Source organism: Passer domesticus, chromosome 3 (assembly GCF_036417665.1).
Source record: "Passer domesticus isolate bPasDom1 chromosome 3, bPasDom1.hap1, whole genome shotgun sequence".
Taxonomy (NCBI): Eukaryota; Metazoa; Chordata; class Aves; order Passeriformes; family Passeridae; genus Passer; species Passer domesticus.
Genome location: NC_087476.1, coordinates 39,845,033 through 39,868,749, shown reverse-complemented (window position 1 = coordinate 39,868,749; position 23,717 = coordinate 39,845,033). Strand labels below are relative to the sequence as shown.

General features: G+C 39.4%; 1 protein-coding gene across 1 annotated transcript in view; it reads left to right on the top strand.

Annotated features, from left to right (window-relative positions):
• The window catches only part of GPR63 (G protein-coupled receptor 63), a 62,537-nt gene extending 42,219 nt beyond the window's left edge, over positions 1-20,318 (top strand). Inside the window, exons 8-9 of the mRNA XM_064412731.1 lie at positions 18,643-18,715; positions 19,959-20,318. The gene's annotated coding sequence lies outside the window, so the exon portion shown is untranslated. The remainder of the gene's footprint in view (positions 1-18,642; positions 18,716-19,958) is intronic.
• Positions 20,319-23,717: the final 3,399 nt, after the last annotated feature.

The following is a 23,717-nucleotide window of genomic DNA, read 5'->3' as shown; positions in this document are numbered from 1 at the left end:
ATCAAGTATGGCTGCCATCAGTTTCTCAAGATGTCTATTAATGGGTTGGTTTTTTTTCAGTAATATTCATGGAATAACTTTTAATGGTTGGTGTCCTGGGCTGCAAGTAAAGGATCTGTGTGTAACTGTTTGTCAAAGTGTCAGACAGATATATAGATGATGCAAATTGTGCAGAAAATGTGTGAGGCTACTAATTTGACTAATCACTGCTTTTGATATTTTTATCTCCCATGTGTTTCAATTTTTAAAGAGGCTATTAGTTTTGGAATTGGCAATGACAGAGGGTGACACCATCACCGAAATAGCGGTGGTGAAAAATATCTCCTTATTTTAGCTATATGACTGTGTGGGGTTTTTTTCTTGAGGTCCATCTGCTAGCACTGGCTCAGAAATCTTATTTAGATGCATCACAATGCCCCTCCATTCCAGAAACTGTATAAATGCAGTACTGAATCACAGTCTTAAATCTAAGTGGGTGGAAAGCGCATTTCATTACACTACAGCTTGAATTCTTCAATTTCCTTTCTGTATCTTCTGGGAAGCCTGGGTGCTTTGCTATTCTAGCAGTGAAATTAGACATGAGCCTTAAAAAGCCTTTTTTTCTTGAAGAGAGCACTACAGGTTGCCTGGCTTTTGCTCTGGTCTCCACTTGCTTTAATCACAGCCATTTATCTCCAGGTTGCTTCAGCTGCATGCAAAGCCTGGCAGAAGTAAATCCCATCTTGCAGTTTCATGGACTTCTCATGTCTCCCCAACACTGGTTTCTCTGCCCACACTTCCTCAGCTTGTCTGCACCACCTCTCCAGTGTCACTTGTATCAGTTCTGCCTACTCTTAATGGCAAGGATTCAAGGGTTGCAAAATTCTCTCTTCTTTGACTCACTGCTCAAGGGGCAGGCAATGGAAAAAGGCTATGCCTGAACTTGGGACATCCGTTCAAACTTTGAGCAGCCTGCCCTCATTGTCTGGAGCTCAGTGTCTATCCCCTCAGGACAAGAGGAAGGGCTGTACAGGGCTTCTGTAGAGGACCAAGAGTCACAAACCTCTCTCCTCTGGTGGATTGATGCCTCAGGCAAGCAGAAACATCAGGATCAGCTTGCTTATCCTTTGGCCAAATATGAGTCCTATCTTTTTCAGTGCCAGACCCACGATCTCTTCCTTCTAGTGGAGTAACACCATTAAAGCCAGGCTATCAGCCTGTGATGTGACACATACTACTCTGTCCTTTTTCCCTGGTTTCCTGCTGTAAAAATAGGGGGTCTCCATGTTCTCTCTCTGGACAGAGCGTGCATTTGGATGCTTACCTGACATTTGATGGATCTTCCTAAATGTCCTGGATTCCTGGATGGCTTGAACATTACATTGAACACCACAGAACCAGCACCTATGGGGCCACCATCCCATGAGTGTCCATTGTGTGTATCACCCAAGGGCAAGGTGAAGGCAAGAATCTTGTCCTTGCCTCCAGAATCAATAATGACTGTTATTACTGCCAGTGTTATCTGGGGCAGAGACTTTTAGCAACCTGTTCTAATGGGAATTTGAACATGGTGACCTTTAATATCCCTTACAGTCCTTAACATTTTGTGATCTTTTAACTTAGACAAGCAGATTTCCTGTCAGACTTCTCAAGTGGTTTCACTGGGATAGCAGTGTCCAAACTCAGAATGGGAAATGTAATCCTAGCCCTCAAGATGGGAGCTATTTGGTTTTTACTACTTAAATCTCCTTTATCACTCTGTCCTAGTGTGCCCTACTTCAGTTTATCTAAGATGTAACTTCGTACTGCTTTCCAGACACTTTCTGAGTAGGGAAAAAAAAGTGCTCTTGATGGGTTTCTGCTTGGCAACTGGTATAGTACTGGAGAAGAAATGGCTCTCCCCAAGTAGCAGGTAGCTGAAACCAAGCATGTGTGGAGCTGTGAAGCTTGCTGGAGCCAGCTCAAGCTATTTGGGTGCTGAAGCCTCCTTTTAGGACCTAAATGACAGCCAGAACAGAGCTTGAGTAACCTAGAGCTGTGCATGTGCTGTTTGGGCAGGTGGCCACTATCAGCCCATATAACTCACCATGTCTGACCTCTTCTCATTCTCTTTTCAGTGGTGTCTTTTTTTTCCTTCTGTTTTTTCTCTAACATATCTCATTGCTTTGCAATATTTCCAAGTCTAATTTGAGTACTTCTTCCTAAAAAAACCTCAAACAGTGAATATAATCTGACAGATCATTTAACAGAATTTCTGAAGTAAAATGTTGATGCTGACTAAGGCAGCTAATACTTCCCACTGCAAGTATTATTAACAAGGTTTACCCCAAAAAAGGATGCTTGCCCAGCCACTCTTTCAATTCATGCAGTTAACTGGTTTCATTAGCAACCAAAGGATCTCAGATCTTCCCAAAACCATTTAGAAACACTGAATTAAGACCTTTGTGATTGAAAATAAAAGCTAACACTGCTTCTTCATGGAAGAAGTCTGATAGATAGATGATCTGTCTAAAGGGTTAGTCAATTAAAGTTTGAAAGCAATTGGGAAAATCTCTTAAACATGTGCCTCGGTTCATCCAGCTTCTCAGAGAAGCAGAAGACAGTGATTGTGACAAAAGGCCACTGAAGTAGTTATATGAACTTCCCCTGGGTGCTCCTGAAAGTCAGAGACATGTGCCCATGGCCTCCTTCAACTTATCTCCAGCCCTGATTTTTTTTTCTTCCCTCTTTGTCTTCCTGCAAATTGAGAACAGGTGAAATCACAGATGTTGTACAGTAAATCCAAAGATAAAATGGGAATTGCCTTCTGTTCTAAGTCTAATTCTGGCTGCTTCATCCAATCAACAAATGATTACCACTTTTCTTGTTCTTTTTTTTAAAGTATTTTCCATCTAAAATTGCCAGGTAGAGTAGAGCTGTGGCCAGAGGTACATTTTTTTCTGGGAAAGTTTCAACATAATTAGACAATGCTTATTTTGCAGAGAAAGGCCTATAAAAAGTAAGTGCTTCATTTTATGAAATGCCTTGTGGTATATTCTATAAAAATCTTATCTCAGAATCAGCTTGACCTAGAAATGCTATCATATTGCAGACCCTTACTAGTCTGGATTTTGGCAATCCAGAGTGTCTCAGCAGGCTGTAACAACATTGCCAAAAGTCCTGCAGAGAAAATTAATCTCTAGTAGAGCCAAGTTGTTTCAGAAAATAACCCAGGGGCTTAGTTGATTTGTCATTGCAAAGTGACTTCAATATGAATATTCTGCCTTGCTCCCTTCTCATGCCTTTTTGATTGTGCACTTGACTCAAAACTATTTCCTATGTCTGGAAACCCACAGCACCATCACCTCCCTTGTATGCTGAGCAAGTGTCAGGAAGTAAAATCGTGATGATTTTTGGTAAAGGCAGGACAAATGTCACTAGAGAAAGGTTACAAAATTGGGCAGACTATTTTGTCGTTTTGTTACCTTGCTACATAAAAGTGAAAAGAAGAAATCTAGGTCCCATTTGGCATGTCAGTAGTAAATAAATGGAGAATGTGGCAAGACAACAGGTGACTGCATCAGCAAGAATGTTCGTGACCTTCTGTGTTCCTCCAAGTTTCTGTTTCACAGAAAGCTCTAGGCATTTTTGATAAATAGAGCTGTAAGCTATAGATAGACAAAAAGGAATAATTCAGTGTGCAGAGAAAACAAGCCTACTCTCTTCAGCTTTTTTCCATCTGTTGGTGTCCATTAGGAAACTAAAAAGGCAGCTGCTGGGGAGTCCTGATCTTCTGGCAATCCAAAGTGATCATTTGATTTGCTTTCTCACTGTTGTAGTGCTGAATCTGTGTTCCAGCAGGAGCTGGGTTTATTATTTCAAGGCTTTTTTAGCCTGCACAGCCATTGGTTTTATCCGAAGGCTTTAGTTTCCAAAATATGCTGTAATCAAACATAATGCAAATCCAAAATTTATCCAAATTTAGATAACTTTAAACTCTGCTGGGGGAGGACAATGATATAGCCATTTTCAATTTGTGCTAGTTTTTTTGGTTTTTTTTTTACCTTTGAGTTGCAGAAATAATAACAGCATTTAAAGGAGTCAGCAAGGGGCTATATTAAGAAAAAATGCCTTTCCTGGCTATGAACACACTATGTACAGTTGTGTGTGATTCATTCAAACTCACCATGTGACTAATTTTTTTTTCTTATTACATTTCTTACAGTTTGCAACTGTTCTTTCTGTCAGAGAAATCCACATATTTACTTTCCTGAGGCACTCGTTTCTGTGCACCTCTAATACTAAATTGAAATAGATCAAGCTGGCCTGACTGATGTTCATTTTCTCTGCTCATTTAATGAACTTTCTCTTCTCATTTCTTACTGTGTAATAGTTACAGCACAACCCCATCCCACTCACCAAACAAAGATGCATTTAACAAGAACCACTTGGAAGAAAAATGTTGCCTTTCTCTCTAAACAACATCTTATCTCCTGGATTCATACTTTTAAAAATAAAGAGGATAAGCATACAGTGGCCTCATTTTCACTTATGAGTAGACTTTGGCCTTTTCAGGGATCTGCTTGGTAGAGTATGGGACAAAACCCATACAAGAAAGCTGGTAAATAAGAGTCACCTCCTCCAAGCTCAGGATTGATACATCCCGAAAATGCCTTCCAAAGAGAAGAACAAGAAGAACTTCTGGACAAACTCAAAGACTAAAAGGAAGCCCATAGAGGATGGAAGCAAGGAAGGGCATCTTGGGAGGAATACAGAGAAATTCTCTGAGCAGACAGGGATCAGGTCAGGAAAGTTAAAACTGTAATAAGGAATGAGTTAGGGCCATCAAGGGCAGCAAGAAAAAGCTGATGTAGGTATGTCAAAGAAAAAAGGGAGACTAGGGAAAATGTGGGCCTTCTCTGTAAGGAAAGAGCAGAACTGGTTATTTGGGATGCAGAGAAGGCTGAGGTACTCAACAATATTTTTGCCTCAGCTTCACCAACAAGCGATTCAGCCACATCACCCGAGTCACAGAAGGCAAAGTCGGGGACTGGGAGAATGAAGAACTGCCTGTTTTAGGGCAAGACTAGATTTGAGATAATCTAAGGAATCTGGCAGTGCAAAAGCCCATGGTACTTTTGAGATGCACCCATTGGGTCCTGAGGGAACTAGTAGATGATAAAAATTAACCATTAAGAAGGATATGAAAATGCTGGATCAAGTCTAGAGGAGGGCCACAAAGGTGGTCAGAGGTCTGCAGCACCTCTCCTACAAGGACAGGCTTAGAGAGTTGTAATTGTTCAGACTGGAGAAGAGAAGGTTCTGGGGAGATCTTATAGCATATTCCAGTACCTAAGGGGGCTTACAGAAAGGCTGGAGAGAGACTTTTTACAAGGGCATGTAGTGATAGGACAAGGCATAACGGCTTTAAAATGAAAGAGGATGAGTTTAGATTAGATATATGAAGAAGTTCCTTACTGTGAGAGTGGTGAGGCACTGGAACAGGTTGCCCAGGGAAGCTGTGGATGCCTCATACCTAGAAGCGCTCAAAGCCAGAGTGTATGGGGCTCTGGGCAAGCTGGTCTATTGGAAGGTATCCCTGCCCAGGGCAGCAGGGTTTCTTCCACCAGGAAAGGATTTCATGGGAGTCCACCATGATGGTGATGATAGGGTTGTGTTCTTATGGGTACGAATCAGGGAGAGGCCCAGCAGATATCATGGTGGGAGCCTATTAGGGACCACCCAAACAGGGTGTAAACGTAGATGAAATATTCTATATGCAGCTGGCAGAAGTCTCACAATCACGAGCCTTGTTCATCTGGGGAGTTTCAGTTTACAAAATGTCTGTTAGAAACACAGCACAGCTTCCACAGAGAGGAAGCAGTCTGGGACATTCCTGGAGTGTGTGAAAGATAATCTCTTCATACAACTGGTGAGGGAGTCAGCTAGGGAGGGCTCCCTAATGGACCTGCTGTTCATGAACAGAGAAAGACTGGTGGGTGATGCTGGGCACAGAGATCACAAAATGGTTGCTTTCAATTCTCAGAGAATTAATGATAGGTGCCAGCTGAGCTGTGAGTTTGGACTTCTGTGGGCCAGGCATGGCCTCCTTAGGAACCTGGCTGACAGAGTCAGAAAATAATCCTGAAAGGCAAAGGAGTTCAGGAAGACCGGACATTCTTCAGGAAGGATATGTTAAAGCACAGGAGCAGGCCAGCAGGGACAACCAGCCTGGCTGAACAGAGCTTAGGAAAAAACAAGAGTTTTGACCTTTGAAAGATGGGGCAGCAACTCAGGAGGACTACAAGGATGAAGTGAGGTTATGCAGGCAGAAAAGCCAAACTAGAATTTAATCTGGCCGCTGCTGTACAACACAATAAGAAGTGTTTCTATAAATAAATCAGCAGCACATTGAGGCTTAAGGAGACCCTCTATCCTTTATTGGGTAAATGTAATGTCAAAGGATGATGAAGATACTGACATACTTAATGTTTTCTTTGTCTCAGTCTTTAAGAGCAAGACTAGTTGTTCTCTGGGTATCCACTCCTCTGAGCTGGGAGACTGCACCTCAAATCCTGTGTTCAGTTTTGCACCCCTCACTACAAGAAAGACATTGACTTGCTGGAGCATATCCAGAGAAAGGCAAGAAAGCTGGTGAAGGGTCTGGAGCAAAATCTTTTGAGGAGCAGCCAAGGGGAAAAAGGAGGCTCAGGAGAGACCTTATTGTTCAGGTAACAAGCAATAGGACGTGAGGAAACAATCTCAAGTTGCTGCAGGGGAGGTGCAGATTGGATATTAGGTAAAATTTCTTCAGAAAAAGGGATTGTCAAGCACTGGAACAAGCTGCTCAGAGAAATGGTTGAGTCACCACCCCTGGAGATATTAAAAAGACATTGACTTAGGGATATTGTTTAGTGGTGAATATGGCAGCCCTGGATTAACGTTAGGTTCGATAATCTAAGAAGTTTTTTCAAACCTAAAACATTAGGTGACACTATCAATGGATGGTTAAGCATCAAGGGGTCAGAAACGTTTATCATGTTTGAAATAGGAAAATATTTAAAATTCTCCATCCCTATCTGAATTATAAAGTTCTGTGATATTTGACAATCATCTAACAAATTCTGGATGAAAATACATTACATATTTCAGTTATGAAGAATAAAACTGAGAAAAATTATGGATGGCTCTTATGGCAGGATCTGGGATAAAAAGAGGGAACAGGAACAGAAACCAGCTCCTGGCAGTACTGACAGTAGCATCATCTTGACTCATAATGCCTGAACCGGAGCTCCACTTGGCATGGTGGGCTTTGTACATGTTCACTCTTCACATGCGCAGTCTTCATCAGCTGAGCTCAAGTTGTGTGTTGAGATGCTGATAAGGGACTTAGAAAATCACAGGCAGCTGGCTTGAGATATCCATTTGAAGTGGCCAAAATCTTCTCATGAAAGTCAGGCACTGTTGAATATTGCTGTTCCCATGGCCAAGGACTTAATAAATTGTCACTGTCTGTGCAGTGAAGACTTTTTGTAAGAAGCGAAGTGCTTTTCTTAATGATGCCAGATATGCAGGTGCTGTGGCCAGGACCCTTGAGAACAACCTGTGCCTAACCCAGCATCGAGAAGCCTGAATTAGAAGCTTAATCACACAGCCTGCCAATTTAATCAGTGTAGAGAGACAGACGCCTCCAGAGAATGATATAAATCTTAGTGCAAGGGCATCCTAAAAATAGTTTGGAGACTCACACCTGAGCCTGCTGTATCTAAGAGTGGCTTTTTTGAACTGGACAAAGGGAAATCTAGTGAGGAATTTAAAACCATAAGAAATTAAAATGACAAAAAGTTACTGCATGTGCTGGGAACAAAGTAATAGCATATTCAGAACATTCCACACCCCCACCCCCCCCCCCCATTTTTATCTCTTAAGTAAATCCACACATGCATAATATTTGGGGAATTTAAATTTAAAATTGAATGATAACTGCAGAGTGTTATAATACATTCACATAGAATAAATTCAAACAACTAAACAAATATGCAATCCAGAACAAAGGAATAATAATTGACTTCATTTTGAATTTAAGTAATGAATTATGACAGTTGTACTAAAAATGGGCAAACACCAGAGAATAACTACGATATAGACACATCAATGATAGATTTATGTGTGTTTATGTGTGAGTATGACTGCACAATCCTTCCTTACTTCCTCACAAGATAACAAAGCAATGAGGTATCTCTGAATATCAAGCATACCTAGAGGAAGGCAGACTATACCTGTACATGTGGCTGCAGAACCTTGCAATCTTATGGCCATCTTTCAGATACCTTATCCAGGTGAAGTTATTTTTGCAGTTATAGGATTTTGAGTTTCAAGAGGAAGTTTGGATGGATTTTTTTGGAACAAAGGCCTCAGAATTCAGCACATTTTTCTTCTATTAAGTATACAAGAATATTTTTATGTGCAAGTAGTGGTGTTTGCAGACAAGCTAAGGCACTTAAAAACGAATGACAGCAAGGTGCAATGAGCCTCAGGAAATCAGTGGTTTCATGAACACAATTTTTGTGTTCTTGCAACCTTTCTGTTTCATTTCCAGTCCTGCATTTCTTTTGTGCTATGCCAGTTAATAAGCTGTTCTCGATCCATTACCTCTGTGCAGCCTTGAAAAGTAATGTTTTAAATTAGGATAGGGAAGAAGGGAAGATATAAATGGCATCTGGTAGTGCAAATCTCCTGCTAATAAAGAGAATCTTTTCAACTAAAAGAAGAACACTGCCTTGATATTTTTATTCTGAGTGAGGTGTCAAGTCTGTGGCTGACAGTCATACAGGAAGTTTCTTAAGGCTTATATGGGCTTCACAGTGTTCAGGGAGTTAGGAATGAGGAAGAAAAAATGCCATGCTATTAATGATGCATCTGACATTTGTTTATGCATTCCTATGTCCAGTTTGCATGCAGCAAAGCTCAATAATCATTAAATAGCTTTTCATCTTACTGTCACTATTTCATCAGAGGCAATTTTAATGATATATATGTACATACATCTTTTTATTGCGCATAAAGAAATTATATAAACTTCTCTGACATGTTTATAAATTCTTAACATTTTAACACCTGAAGAAATTGAAAAAAGTTGGCTGAAACTGTTCTATTTATCCCATGTGGTTATGTTTTGCTCCTGAAATTCAGCAGGGTTGCAAAGCTCTTGAGGTCCCAAGATAAGCAAGGAAACTTTAGGGAGTCAGAAAGAAAAGTGCTGCCTTGTTTTCTTCAAAAATTAAGATTTAAAATCTTTTTATTGTAACAATTGTCCTCAAAATGTAAAATTATACTAACTAGGAGCTAATGAATTGCACCTGGACTTCATTTCTACATCAAGAAGATGAGGGTGAGGCAGACTAAATACCATTGCCCTGGAAAAGCACTTTCAAGGCTTACAAAATGAGCACAATCTAAAGCCAGGTGGCAGTGTAGCGAGAGCATAATGGAGGAAATCCAGCTATAGTCTGGGGATGTGGCGAGTCTGGCCAAGCCCCAGTAAAGCCTTGCCCTTTGGTACACAGCCTGGAACCTTGGTTTTGTTCAGTGTCCCTCCTGTTAAAGGCTCATCCTGTTGTCAAAGGCATTGACTGTTGTTGTAAAGCCCTCATAAGAAGAACCCACTCTGGATTCCTTGCCCAGGCACCTGTGACCCCCAAGGACACAGGAAGGCTTTCCTCCACCACAAAAATGGGACAAGAAAAGGAGGGAGCAAAGGTGGGGCCAAGCTTCCATGATCCTGAATAGTGTTTCCCTTTTCTATTGGTCCTGTGTTGGGTAGAGTTGTTTGTATTCCCTCTCAGTTGTGTCCTTTCAAAAAAGGACATCCTCATTTAGTCAGTATTTCCTAGTCAGGAATCTGTTCCAAAGCTCTTAGGAAACTGTTTCTTATCTTCCATCATTTCAATCATTCTTTCCTCTACCCTTGCCTGTTATCTTCAAGATGAAGTGACAAAAAGTGTTGAAGAGAAATTTGAGAGATTTTCCTCCATTTCTTCTCAATTATTTCTACAATAATGCCTCATCTTCTATTTCCAGAGTTACATTGTTTAAGGAACATATTTCAAATGATTGATAGATTTTCCTGATTATCAATAGTAACTTATTAGAGTTCATTATGGTATGTTTATAATTACAGCTGCAGAGAAACCATTCCAGACTGTCTGAATTTTTGTAAACTCCTCTAATATTCTTGGGCATCCCACCCAGACATGGTCTTCTTTACTGTTTAAACCAATCTTGTTTACATGGCTTAAGACATGCATTTAAATAGCTGATGTATATTATCTTTGCACAGGTACATTTATTCTGTAGTAAGGTTATAGAAAGGATTAATAGAAAGCCAATACTCTCTTGGTACCCTGAGGTAATTCCACATAAAAAGGAAAATTAGTTTCCCAGTCCTCTTAAAAACACTCTAGAGCATCTTAATTAACAGAACCAATGAAAAATCTGTCAGACTCTCATTTGCTAATGCCAGAAAAAAAAAGGGACACAGATATTAGACAGGATTTTGCAATAGGCATCTATGTGAGCTAAGCTGGATACTTAGATTTGTGTGCCAAATACAGATCCTGCAATTTAACAGCTCAACACATTAAAGGGTATTTTAAGCTGCCTTGGTAACTGTCTGGATGTCTAGATGTAATTCATTGAATGCCTAGTGTCTGTATCTTTATATTTAGAGAGTTTCAGTCTGGATAAACATATCTCAGTGTTATATAATTTGCAAGTCATGAACTCATAAACACTCTCCAGTGATATGTGCTGCCTTTTTTTTGTGTGTGGAATGAGGTTTTTTTGTCTTTATAGGACTTACCTTTATAGAACTTACTTTAGCTTTATGCAGAGCTCCTGTTTGCGTAGTAGTACCACTTTTAAAACAAGAACTGAACATTACTTTGAACAATGGCTTGTGTCTTGCCTCAGATTTTATGATGACATTGAAAAATTTTAAAGTGAACTGAGTTCCAGGCTATGAAATCAAATGACAAAATTTTTACAGTGATGTTACAAGTCATGCTTGGAAGATCTCCTTGATGCAACCCCCTGAGGATCTGTCATTATTGCAGGTGTATCAGTGAGCAGATACTAACTCTGGAGTTCTGCTCCCCTCCAGATGGGAAGAAGAGCAGAGCATCAGTCTGGCACCTCAGGACAAGTTTTACAGGCATTTATGTGGCAGTAGGTGCAGACAGACATCTGCCACGATGCTTAGGAGGAGTCAGGCACTTAACACCTTGATTTAAAAATACAGATTGAGACATATCTGGAAAGATAAGTAGGTGCCTATCTTAAAACCTTTAAAATCCAGCCCTTGCTTGCTGTGTTTCACCCATATCTGTGCAATGGGGTGGTAACAACTCCCCACCTCAGAAGAGGGGCTTGAGAGGCCTTTTCAGTCTTTAAACTGGATAGACAGTGGAGCATGGCATTGCAATACAAGATCAGCTCTCACATATCTGACTACAGATATGTTTTTATCGACGTCTTTTTCATTTACTAAGATATGTGAGCAATCACTGACACTTAAACTGAAATTATGGATTTTGTAAAGGTTTTTGCATAATATATAACATTTTCCTTTGTATTTTATGCAAATGTATCCACACTTCTTCTGGCAGCTAAGCACAATTCCCCTCATGAAAATATTATAACATAAAAGCATGCACTATTCTTCTTCTCACTAGATGGAGGTCCAGTGCCACTTAAACTTTAGCTTTCTTGATTTTTCCTGTTCTTGGTGAGATTGAAATATTTGCTGCTGTGATCTAGACAAAGCCTTACAGTGCAACTGTTTTCTTAATAGAGGGCACAGATAAAGGAATGCATATTTATAAGTACCTTAAAGCACAGAATATGCTCTGGTAATAAAACATTTAGGAAAAGAATGTAAAAAATGCCATAAAGTTTTGAAGATTTAGATGCAGATGTTTAGATGCAAAGAAGATTTTATAAAATCCAGTTGTACTGAATTAATTCCTTTTGGCAAAAGCAGAAGTATTTAATAGATCACATCTGCCTGGCTGCTGCTGCATTAATCGTGACAGTAAATTGCTGTAACTAAACTGTTTTAATTAGGGAAAGTAAGGGTTGCCATCTATTTTGCTTTTCAATTCTTTTACCAATCATTCTACAGTGCCAGTGCATTTAGCACTCATCAGTTCTGGTACTAGAACTAAAGGAAGCAAGACCTTTCTTGAGTGGTACTTCCCAATTGCACAAATTACTCCCATTTAACCTCCTCCAATCTTCTTTTCAAGCTTTGTCTTTCACTTCCCAGAAAGTCTGTATCCCTTTTGTTCTTCTTAAACCTCTTTAATATAGTCAGACTTCTCTGAGAATCATTTCCAAGAGAAGAAATATAAAAATAAAGAGTCAAACAAGTAGGGATTTGGTTGGTATTGCTATGATACTGTTTTCCAGGCTAGTGTGCTGTAAGGTTGGATGGGCCAGTGCTTTAGGTGACAAAAGAGAAAGGTCCAATTTCTTCCTTTCCTTTAGATGTTCTTTATGACAAATCAAAACATTTTGGCTCAAGATCTTCCTTAGCTTGTCAGTGATAAAACAAAGTCTTATAAAATTATTCATGTCTACAGCACTCAGTGTGGGCAGTATCTCCCTGGCAAACGCTGGGTGAAACATGCCCACTTCATGCCCAAACCCCATAAGATTTCACAAATTTTGAGTCCTTCAGTACCCCTGCCTATTCTGGACTTTTTTTTTTTTTTAAATATGTTTTGATCACATCAATGCAGAGATTCCTGGTTCTTGTGAATTCCCCCACCTATGGTGGGACATAGATACATCAATGCAGGTGCCAAGTGCCAGTGGAGATGGCCTTGGTTACCAAGATGTCAATGTGGAGCAGACAGGTACAGCACAGTAGGTTTGGAGGTGTGTTTCTTCCTGGAGTGGCACCTGGAGACAAGGTGGGGTGCCCTAACACATTGTCTGCCCTGGTGTGGGCACTGAAATTGCTCAGCTTTGCAAAACGAAGAAATCAAGGACCTGCTGAAGAATCATGTGTCTTTAGGCACCTGGCATCTGAAAATTTACTGTAACAGTGCCGAAAGATTTTTCAGTCATCTCCCTTGGTGGAGGTAACTTTAAAAAGTATCTTATGTGTGAACCAGGAGCCTCTGTGCTTCACAGAGATGAAAATAAAGAACTTGCAGTTTATGAGGTGCTGAGCTACCAAGGAAATATTGGCTGAGTAAATATTGTCATTAAAACAACCTAGGTAGGCAGCTCCACATTTCTATCCAAGAGGTTTCAATCCCACTGAGTCCCGTGGGGCTTGCAACAGACTCAGCACTCACTGCAAGTCAGGGTTCAAGTTATGAGCTCTGAAAAACTTGTTTACTTTAGAAATTAATCAACATCTAATTTTTCTGCATTTGGGATGGGTAAAGAAATACTACTAATAAAACAGAGCATGAATGCTTCAAATTATAATCCTTTTAGACATGAATTTCTATAAAAATACATTTTAAAAAGGCTTTTATATAATTTTCACATTGATCCCTTTGCCAAGTCGTTTCCCCCCATTATTTTTGATGTTGGATAGTTTTAACTGGCTTTGAAAAACGGTGCAGTACTCAAAGATGTTTTCCTAGTAGTCTAATGGAAACAAATATCAGGATAAAGGAGAAATTTATGACTCTTCCAAGGAAGGCACAGCTCAGTCATTGTATTCCTATTTCATAGCAACCTCCTCGGTAATCAGGGATGCACGTAACAGGCTGGCCTATCCACATGGACCCTGCTCCAGATGAGTCATATTAACTGATCTCTGTTTCCCAGAGCATGTGGACAAGTTGGGGTGAGAAGTAGGGCAGGGGGAAGAGAAACAATGTAGATTGATATTTCCAGGCATCTTCTGTCTCTGTGTTCTTGTAGCATTTTCTTTTGTTATTGCTTCAGCAATTACTCTCATAAATTTTTCTCTCTCGCTGATTATACTGTATTTACTCATAAACAGTGACTGTTTTCAATAATTTGAAATGTAAATTTACTCTCAAAAATGCAGATGATGAAGCAACTACTTGATTATGAAGGCAGGCTCAGAGTTCTTCTAAATAATACCTCAGTTATTCTAACTGCTATATGAATTAGTTTTATCTGGCATATACCAAACACATGCCTTTAAAATAGAAAAATTCTGAAGTTTTTTACAAATAGTCAAAGCATATTAGTTTTTATGACCCATTTCCAGTTGCGAAGATTTTTTCATAATTTTCCTGAACCTGTTATGTCCTTTTTCCAGATTTATACTGTAGCCAATGAATATGAATTATAACATTGTTTTTATTGAATAGTCATATCTTGCCAGCCATTTATTAAAAAGAATCAAAATTAATGCACATCAAAGCCTTCATTCTGTTTGACTTAGCTTAATGAATGAGTTACTCAAATATGAGAACTCTTAAGTGGGGTAGGACATTATTAGGGTTAATATTAAAAGGACCACCTTAAATTAAAGTGAAAAAAAATCTGTACAGTGGAGAATATTCTGATTACTCCAAATATGAGAATACAGGATTATTAATTCTAAAGATCAATTTTCAAAATCTCTTTAGAATATGCATTTAATCTGAGGTGTCTGAAAATTATTAGAACCATGCCAAATCTCAGATAAATTGCATGATAAAAAGGGAGTTATTTCATCAAAGGCTATCTGAGATAAATACACCCACCTCCATTAGACATTCCCTATATAGAGCGTTAAAAATAATAACCTTAAAAAGGCTTTTTTTTACACAAGAAGTCATTGCAGGGCACACATGTGGAATTTACATCACCGTCTTCTAATGAGATCTGAAGCCTGACAAAAAAAATAAAGGATGTAACTCATATTTTTGGAAAGCAAATGAATTTTCTTTCTGGCTTTTTTATGGCAAAGTTCAGCAGAGTGTTATGAAGCTAGAGGGAATTGCCAGAACAGTGAGTGGAATCCAGACCTGAAACCCACACAGTAATAATGGAGAAAAGGGAGATGTTTTTCTTCAGACAGACAGCGCTATTTTTTTGGCACAATCTTTGTCTCATAAAGGGGAAATCTAGATTCTGGTCCCTAGTCCCAGGCAGTTTTGGAATCCAGGTATTGGAGTACCCTTTAGCACACTCTTTGACAGACTAAATTCTCTTCATCGAACATTGTACATTTAAATGGATAAAAGAATGAAAGAAGAAAAAAATTATTGGGGCTTTAACATACAAAAATTGTCATGCTGTCAAGCAAAACTCCATATCCTGTGCTCCTTCAAACATCTACCAGGGAAATACTAAAGCTGGAAAACCAGAAAAAATCAGATCTCCCTCATGCCTCTTACAATATGATGAGAGTTACAGTAAAAACTATGAAACAATTTAAAAAAAAAAAAAAAGAAGAAGCTATATGATTTACATTTCATTATAAACTCTGTCATTCTGTTTCCTACTCTTCTTCAGTTCACTTTAGGACAGAAAGGTTTAATTTTCTCTGTTGACACAGAAAGGGAGCTAGCCTGTCAATGAATGTGCAAGGTGAATCTCCAGGGAAGCAAATGCAATCATGCTGAGTAACACTGGTTTACTTTATTTGTAATAAATAGGAAGGTTTATAATGCCAAAAGACTGTGCTACAGTTGTCTAAAGACTGAGTATGAATGATAAAAGAGGAAGAAAATGTAGCTGAGTTATATTCTGAACCTCTGTTTTTCCCCAGTTGCTATAGTAATGTTTAGCACTTCAGTTAGTTATTCCAGCATGCTATGTCCCTGGGAGATTTGTCAGTTCAGGAAGACTGAGAATGATGAGCCTGCCTTGGATCTGGAGATAGACCTCATTAGTTTTGAGGATTAGACACAACAGCTAATGCTGGCACAGGTAGTCAGCACACAAACATGGAGAGGAATCCCTGGATGCCTTTAATGAGGCCACCCAGCCTGGATACTGGATTGCTTTCAGCATTCCAAAGACAGGTGGTTGTGAGGCTGGTGGGTGACTCTGCTCAAGCTGCCACCCTGACAATAGCTGTTCATCTGTAAGCCCAGACAAACCAGCTCAAAGCCTCCTACACCTCAAGGGAGGTTGCCTTGTTACTCAGAGGACAACAAAAAACATAAGTACCAAAAGCTTGCACTTTGGTTCCAAATGAAGTTTTTGGGACATTTTTGCTCTGGCAAGTGTAGCATGCAGAGGAATTAAAAAGGAACAACTCTTTGCAGCTGTTCTTTCCTTTTGTCCTTTCACTGTCAGTGTTTCTGTGCCTTTCTGGGAAGGATGAGAGAAATGGCATCAGTACTGCCACAATTCCCATTTTCCTACCTGGCTTGTGGTGTATATTTTTTCCTTATTAACCAATTTTTGTTGATTTTTTCCTTATTAACCAATTTTTCTTATTAACCAATTTTTGTTGACTCAGGGAGAATATCAGATATTTTACAAAATATAAGACATATTTCAGCTTCTCTGTGCTATAGACAAGCATCCTCCCAGGTGGAGTTAAACTACTGGAGACTTTGAAAGCCGAATACTAACAAAACTACAGTAGTAACAGAAAGATCTTTTAGTTCTTCCTGTTGTTTTTAACTATTTTTAATCTTATGACCGAGGTCTTAAAATTTTGGACTCCCTGACATTGACCATACCTCATAAATTTATATTTTTTTTAAGTTCCTTGGCAAATTGACAGGAGGATGAGGGAGGAAAAAGGCATTTTGAAACCTCTGCAGTCAGAACTGGCTGCAGTTCACTCCTTTCCCCAAAAACTTTCATCTGCTTTTACTTGTGTGTACACAAACCTGCCTGGAGTCCTGGTAAATTTCTCGAGAAAAGCTGAAGTGGGGAAGCAGAACTCCATAACCAGACACAGTTACTAAGCCTTCAGTCACTCATAACACTGAACTTGAAAACCAATGCACCTTTACAAACCAACTTCCAAAATGTGATTTCTTGTTGCACAGCCTTTTTAAAAGAGAAAATCATTTGGCAACTAAATGCTTCACATGTGTTGGATTCAGCCACCTCTGAAGATTCTTAACACCTGTTTGGGAGCTGGGTTCTACATGGCTTGGAGAGCATTGCAAGAAGATGCAGGAGAACCGAGGGATGGGTAGATATGGAAAGATATATGAAGATTAGGAACACCTGGGAGTAATTCAGTTGAGGCTGGAGGAAGATGAAGGAGAAGGAACAGAGAACTTTGGTGGATAATCAGAGCTGAGCTGTCAAGGTTTTACTATGAAAGTATCCAGTGTATTCTGCTGCATTTGGTATAATTCAGCTGTATTGCTCTTCAATTTGTCTGAATGTTTTAGGAAACCCATACATTCTGGAAGGGTGTGTATTTGTTCAGTAGAGCTGAATAAGGTACAGAATATCTTGTTTGACTGAAATGAGGTTTTATGTTCTATTTAGATGTCTCTCTAGAAAAGTGGTGACAGCAAAAGCCTCATTACTTTGTCCCAGATTAATAGTATTTGGGACAGGGTTGTAATGATATTGCCCCCACTCCAGAGTTAAAATCCAGTTAAGAAACTTGAAAACACTTACTTATAGGAACAAATGTTCTCATATAGAGAAGAACATGAAGAATTATTTTTCATTTTATTTCAGGTGTATCTAAAATATAATTTTATTATGGCATTTTGTTGCATCTTTTATTAGGAACTTTCAATAGAACTCCTCTATTAAATTAGGAGAAATGTCATTGTAGGTTAAAAGGTAAAATTCTTTGATTAAGTAGCTTTAAAATGGTTTTCATTAATTTTGCAGTGAACTGTATATCAACTGCCTCTATGAGTCTTGCCTGGAGCTTGGTTATTCTTGTCTTACACCTTTTTCTCCTTGATTGTGTAAAACTTATTTTACAATTTTCAGAGAGTAGTCACCATTTTTGAATTGTTATTATTTTCTTATTGCAATTATTTTCTTATTGCAACAATTATCTGATATTTCGGGATTTTTTTTTTTTGTTTCTCTGCGTGCTGGAAAAGACTTGACTACATGAGACTTTGAAGGGGGAAAACACAGACCTCTGATTTTAAGATAAAACGTTATTGCACTGCAACAGTTTTGGTTTTTTTTCCTTTGGTTAATCTTTCTTATTCTTGATGAGAATGCTATATTTCTAGATACTAAATTGTGGAATGGTTGTATTGGGTCTTTTCCACTGCATTAACAATAAACTGATGGCTTTCAGCTAGAGCATGTTCTATTGCCTGCTTTAGAGATTTTCTGCTTTTTTTTTTCCAAAACACCTGGGCTACTGGTTTGATGAAAAAGACACTGGAATTAACTGTCCTAATAAATACATGATTAACCATCAGACACTTATTTTGGTGATGATGTAGTCACCTTCCCTTTAGTGAGTTCTCAGACCCGACAAGACTCCATTTTTCCTATCTATTTTTCCAGTATATTGTGGTTTTTGTCTAAATATAGGTACTTAGTGTTAGTTCAATCATCCACCAGGCCTCAGATGTCTATTTCCCTGCAGTCTTACATGGGACATAGCAGTGGCTCCAGGCTGTGATTTAAGCAGTAGGATCCAGCCAGACAATGGGAATTTTCTTTTGCTTTAGTAAATATATGGGTTTGTTTACTCAATACTGCATAAACTGCATCCAAGCAAAACTTAATTAGATGTTCTGCCAGGAAAAAAACTATGAGAAGAGAGGAATGGAGAACAGCTGTTTTTGTCTCTGCTTCAGTCCTCAGACCTACCAAGGTAAGAGAAGTGTGACTGGCTTATTTCCACCAAGAGAGTAAGTAGGTGAAGAAGCATGGGTCTTTCACTCATGTTGTCTTATCTAGTCAAACAGGAGGGAAGACAAGCCTATTTGCTGGTAAGCCAAATTGAAGCTCATACACTGGATCTAAATCCCTTGCAATGTCGTTATGTCAACAGATTTCTTATCACAGAATTTCTTCTATGTCTAGGATATTTGTTTTTAAAAGAAAATTTCTTAACACAAATATATTTACTAAATATGTTTTTATTATTTGGGATGTTGTTTTTGTTGTTGTTCATACAGGCCTAAGTTACACTGTATTCTGGGGTGCTCATTTTTTGCTGCTTCTTCTTTACATATTTTTACTGTATTTAGATCTTGATGACTGTTTAAAAGAGCTGTTTATGCTTCAAACCTCCCTTTTCTCCTTCTTCCCCAAAACTTATAATGGCAGCTGCTACTCTGACTTGTTTTTTCCCATGGGTACACTGCCACCCCACCCATTGTTATTGCCACGGATAGCTGTCATTTGGCTCTTCATATGTCATACTGATTTGTGATGTTGTGTGAGCCAGAGGATCACCAGCTGAGAGCCAGCTGGGCTTTGTCTCAAAGGCAATTTGTCAGCTGTGAAATGCTACAGCTTTCTGTCCCATTGTAATCTACCATTACCTCACACAGGAGTTTTCTCTGTCACCCAGATGAAGAAGTTCTATGCCGAGCTTGCTTCAGCCAGCTCCTTCACCACCCTAGAAAGGGAATGGCTAAACTGGAGAGAGGCTGTACGAAGAGCAGCTGAGGTCACTTGGTCTGTTCAGCCTGGAGAAGAGGAGACTGAGGGCAGACCTCTCTGCAGTTTTCAAAATCCTCATATTGGGAAGGGAAGGGGCAGGCACTGTTCTCTTCTTTGTGGTTACCAGTGACAGGACCCCAGGAAATGGCCTGAAGCTGTGTCAGGGGAGGTTTAGGTTGGATATTAGGATAAGGTTCTTTCCCCAGAGGGTGGTTGGGCACTGGAACAGGCTCCACAGGAAATGGTCACAGCACCAAACCTGTCAGAGTTCAAGAAGCATTTGGACAGTGCTCTCAGGCACATGGTGTGATTCTTCTGCCTGTCCTGTGCAGGGCCAGGAGCTGGACTTTGATAATCCCTGTGAGACCCTTCCAATTCAGGATATTCTGTGATTCTATGATACTATTAACTGTTTTCTCCTTTTAATTTTTTTTTTATTGCTCCAGGATTAGCATGAGTAAATTCTGCTCAGCAATGAGAAAACAAGTGGTTAAAACTCCATAATTTCTGGTGAAGTAGTGTCAGTGCTGTATTGACATTCTGGGCTGGTGCAGAAGATCAGCCTCTGAGGCTGGCATAGCTGCAAAGCAAACGTCTCATATTGACAGACTGGCTACAACTGGGATTATCCCGAGGATGGCAGCTGAGAACGTGCAATGTAAACATGCTACAGTGGTCCAAAATAATTTACTTTATGGCTTGCCCCATTCTTCAGTCAATCCCATTGTACTTCTGCCCCATTTTGGTTGTCACAAGCAGTTTCTTGACTGAAGTTTAAGCCTTTGGTAATAAAGTGATTTCTCCCACGTGTTTGTGCAACTGACTCACTCTGCAGCGAGTTTTTACATTATTCTGCAAAGTGACAAATATGTTAATGTATTCAGAACAATGATTCTAATTCTGGCAGATGTTTGCTGTGTTCACGTCAATAAAGCCAAATTTTTTCTTGCTATAAGCTACTCTGATATGACTATAATGCTACAGCTCACTGAAATTGCTTTAAATTGACTTTTAGGCTACCGATCAGATTATCAAAATGCAAAGGACTGCTCCCTTTGCTTTCCTCTAGCAGTAATTTAAGAAGGCAAAATATCATTCAGTTCAATTAGGCATCACTAACACTCAAACACACAGAAGTGAGAAGTCCATAAAAATGTGATATTGCACTTAGTTATTATGTCTCACAGGTATTTCAGTAGTTTGGAGAAAATTATTTGTGAGGTAGAAACTGGTCATCTTTCAGCTTTTCTATAAAAATCTCTAGCTGATATTCTATTTTGCAGCCAAATACTGTATTCACATATAGTGGCAGTATAACTGTTGCTGAGATTTTCTATTTATGGCCATATATGTTTATCATGCCAAGTATAATTTATATCTTTGTGTTTTGCATATTTAAGACAAAATCAAGTTGACAAAGCAGATGGAAAAAGCCTCAATCAAATTGTGTTTCTATGTTGGTAGAATAGCCCTTGAGGAGACAGAATGTTCCCAGAAGATGCTAAAACAAACATGCAAACAGAACTCTAAAATAGGACCAAGGCAAGAGTTCAAGTGCTTTATTTTCTTTCTGAGACAGGCAGCTTAACTGTTTGCTCCAAAGATACAGATCAAATAAATCTGGAAAGTTACATTGGCTTGCTGAATTACTGTCTGAAAGGTTATTTTAAATATGTTGGAACACAAGCTTGAGGTCCCATTCAGGTTAAGGTTTTCACTGTGTGGATGAATAGCAAGGATAAGCCTAATACAGTGGTAGAAATTAACTAGAAAAGTTTAATCATGGAAGAAAGGAATGTCCATATTAATGGGCACCAAATGGCATCGCTTCAGCTTTATCAATGGTGTTAAGGAAATTTTTATTATAAAAGGTTGCAGATATGGTGTTGGATGATGTTGACTGATTTAGATTTGCAGAAGTGGCTCTTGAAAACACAGGAACTCTGTGCATATTGAAGTATTTTGTTATGAGAGACTGTGGATTATGTTCAGCACAGAAGCAGTTTTCATGGTCTTGTTTAGAAGTCATAGATATACAAGCAATTTTAACCCTGTAAATTTCAGGTACTGAATGGCACCTGACCAGCTTCACCAACATCTATGGGAGCAATATAGTTCAAAAAATATGGGAATGTAATGCATCAGCCTGTGAGGGCTGACACCATCTGCCAGAGAGGGTCATCAGACAGCTGCTGCACATTCACACTTGCTGTGTATGACCACATGCACATGTACAATGATTAATCTGGGTCAGAGTCAGGCTGTCTGGCAGCAAACTGAATGCAGCAGGGCTGACAACACAGAAGCCATTTCTCTAATCGTGGGCCTTGTTCTCAGCTTGGTGAGGGCCATGTACTGCTCCTGCCTCTCTCAGTGCATTCTCATGAAAGAATCAGCCCCAAGCTGGCCTAATTAAGTATCAGTGGTGGGAGGCTGTTGCCTCTGAGATGTATCTGGAATGAGCTACTGGAGGAAATGATTCATCTTGTCTGTAAGCAGAATGTTGTGTGGTAGTCATTGGTTTGTCAAAGCTTTCCTGTAGCAACTTGAGTTTGAGAAACAGCAGAGAACACAAAGAGGAGGTTCTGGAGAACACCGGTTAAAATTACATTTTCTTCTGTGCTTTCTCCCTTAGACTATTAATTCAATTATGTGACATAGTAACTTTTTTCTTTATGTAGAGGGAAGGAATTGAAGGAATTTTTCCATGCTGTTTCAAGTGTCTTCATTTCTAGTGTCTGCTTCAGAAATAAGAATGGGATATTGATCTATCCATTTCAGAATAGCATGGTCTCTCTTGGACAGGGAAGCCCAAAACTGGGCACAGGGCTGTGGATGCATCATCACCAGTGATGAAGCGAGGGCAAACATCACCTGCTAGCAGTAGTCTTTCTAATGCAGTCCAAAATTGTCTGGCCTCCTATTCTGCAAACGTTTATTGATGGCTCATATTCAGCTTGATGTCTGCCACGCCCCAGATCTTTTTCTACAAACCACAGTTTGGAGTTCAGCCCATACTGATGCGTGGGATTCTTCTGGTCTATTTTGCATTCCCACAGTTTGATTTCATCAGGCTCCTGTTGGGCCACATCCCCAGCTCCTGTGGGCTCTCTGAATGGCAACCCAGCCCTCCAGCATGTGAATTACCCCCTCCATTGCATGTGGTCCAGAGCTTCCTGGGGTACTTTCTCCTTTGCTACTTGGGTCATTAACAAAGTTAAGCAATACCAGTTCTAGTGTCTCAAAATGTGTCTACATGGTTAAATGAACCATATTTTTGCATGTTGCTTTATTCCCACTGTGCTTCTAAAGCTTTTGGTTTTGTTTATCTTGCTTGCTGAGGTTTTTATGAAGGTGAGATTTCTGTTTCACCCCAGAATAAAGAACTGCAGTTACATGCCCATTTTCCCCCGCTTCCCAACTGCCCATGACTATAAATACATCAATCATTTTATTTAGCTGCTATTCTCTACCTTTAAAATGTGGTTAATGTTTCTAAAGCACTGTGAAGTGCTGTGGTGAAAAATTGCCAAATATCATTAAAGAAAGATTTGTGCTTCTGGAATTTAAAAATAAAACCCTAATGTTTCAGATATGAAAAAAAGAAAAATCAGAGTTAAATAATTTTATGAGTATAACTCCAACTCTGAGTGCACCAGTGCCAGAAAAGCCTCCATCTTCTCTCTTATGATGGTCCTAATAAAGCATTTTCTCTCCTATCCTGGGTGTTAAACTGATTCATGAGCATTTGCTGCTGATGATCTTCAGAAACAACCCCAGACTGGCTAGCCAGCACTGACAAGCCTAATGTAGAAATTCTCTTGATCTTGAGTAGTTCTCAAGTCACAAATCCACAGCTTTTGAAGACAGTTTCCAACTGTATTTTTTCCTTTACAAGCAGAACATGCAACTAGATCTTAGGTGTGCTGACAGACTGTCAGTGAGAGTTCATCCTTGAAGAGGAGAGGTACTCCTAGTCAGTATTAGCAAGACCTTACCTCGAGACAGAGCCAGAGCTCCCAACTCAGGATAGATTTATCTTTGATTTTGTCACTAGAGATGGTGAATGTTACTCACAAAGTATTATTGATACCTGTGATGAACCACTGGCTGGACAGACAGTTTTTAGGGAAGTGAGAAATACTGTAGTTTTCCTCCACACAATGTCATGCATTAAACCTGTCAGGGCATTGTACTGACTAATT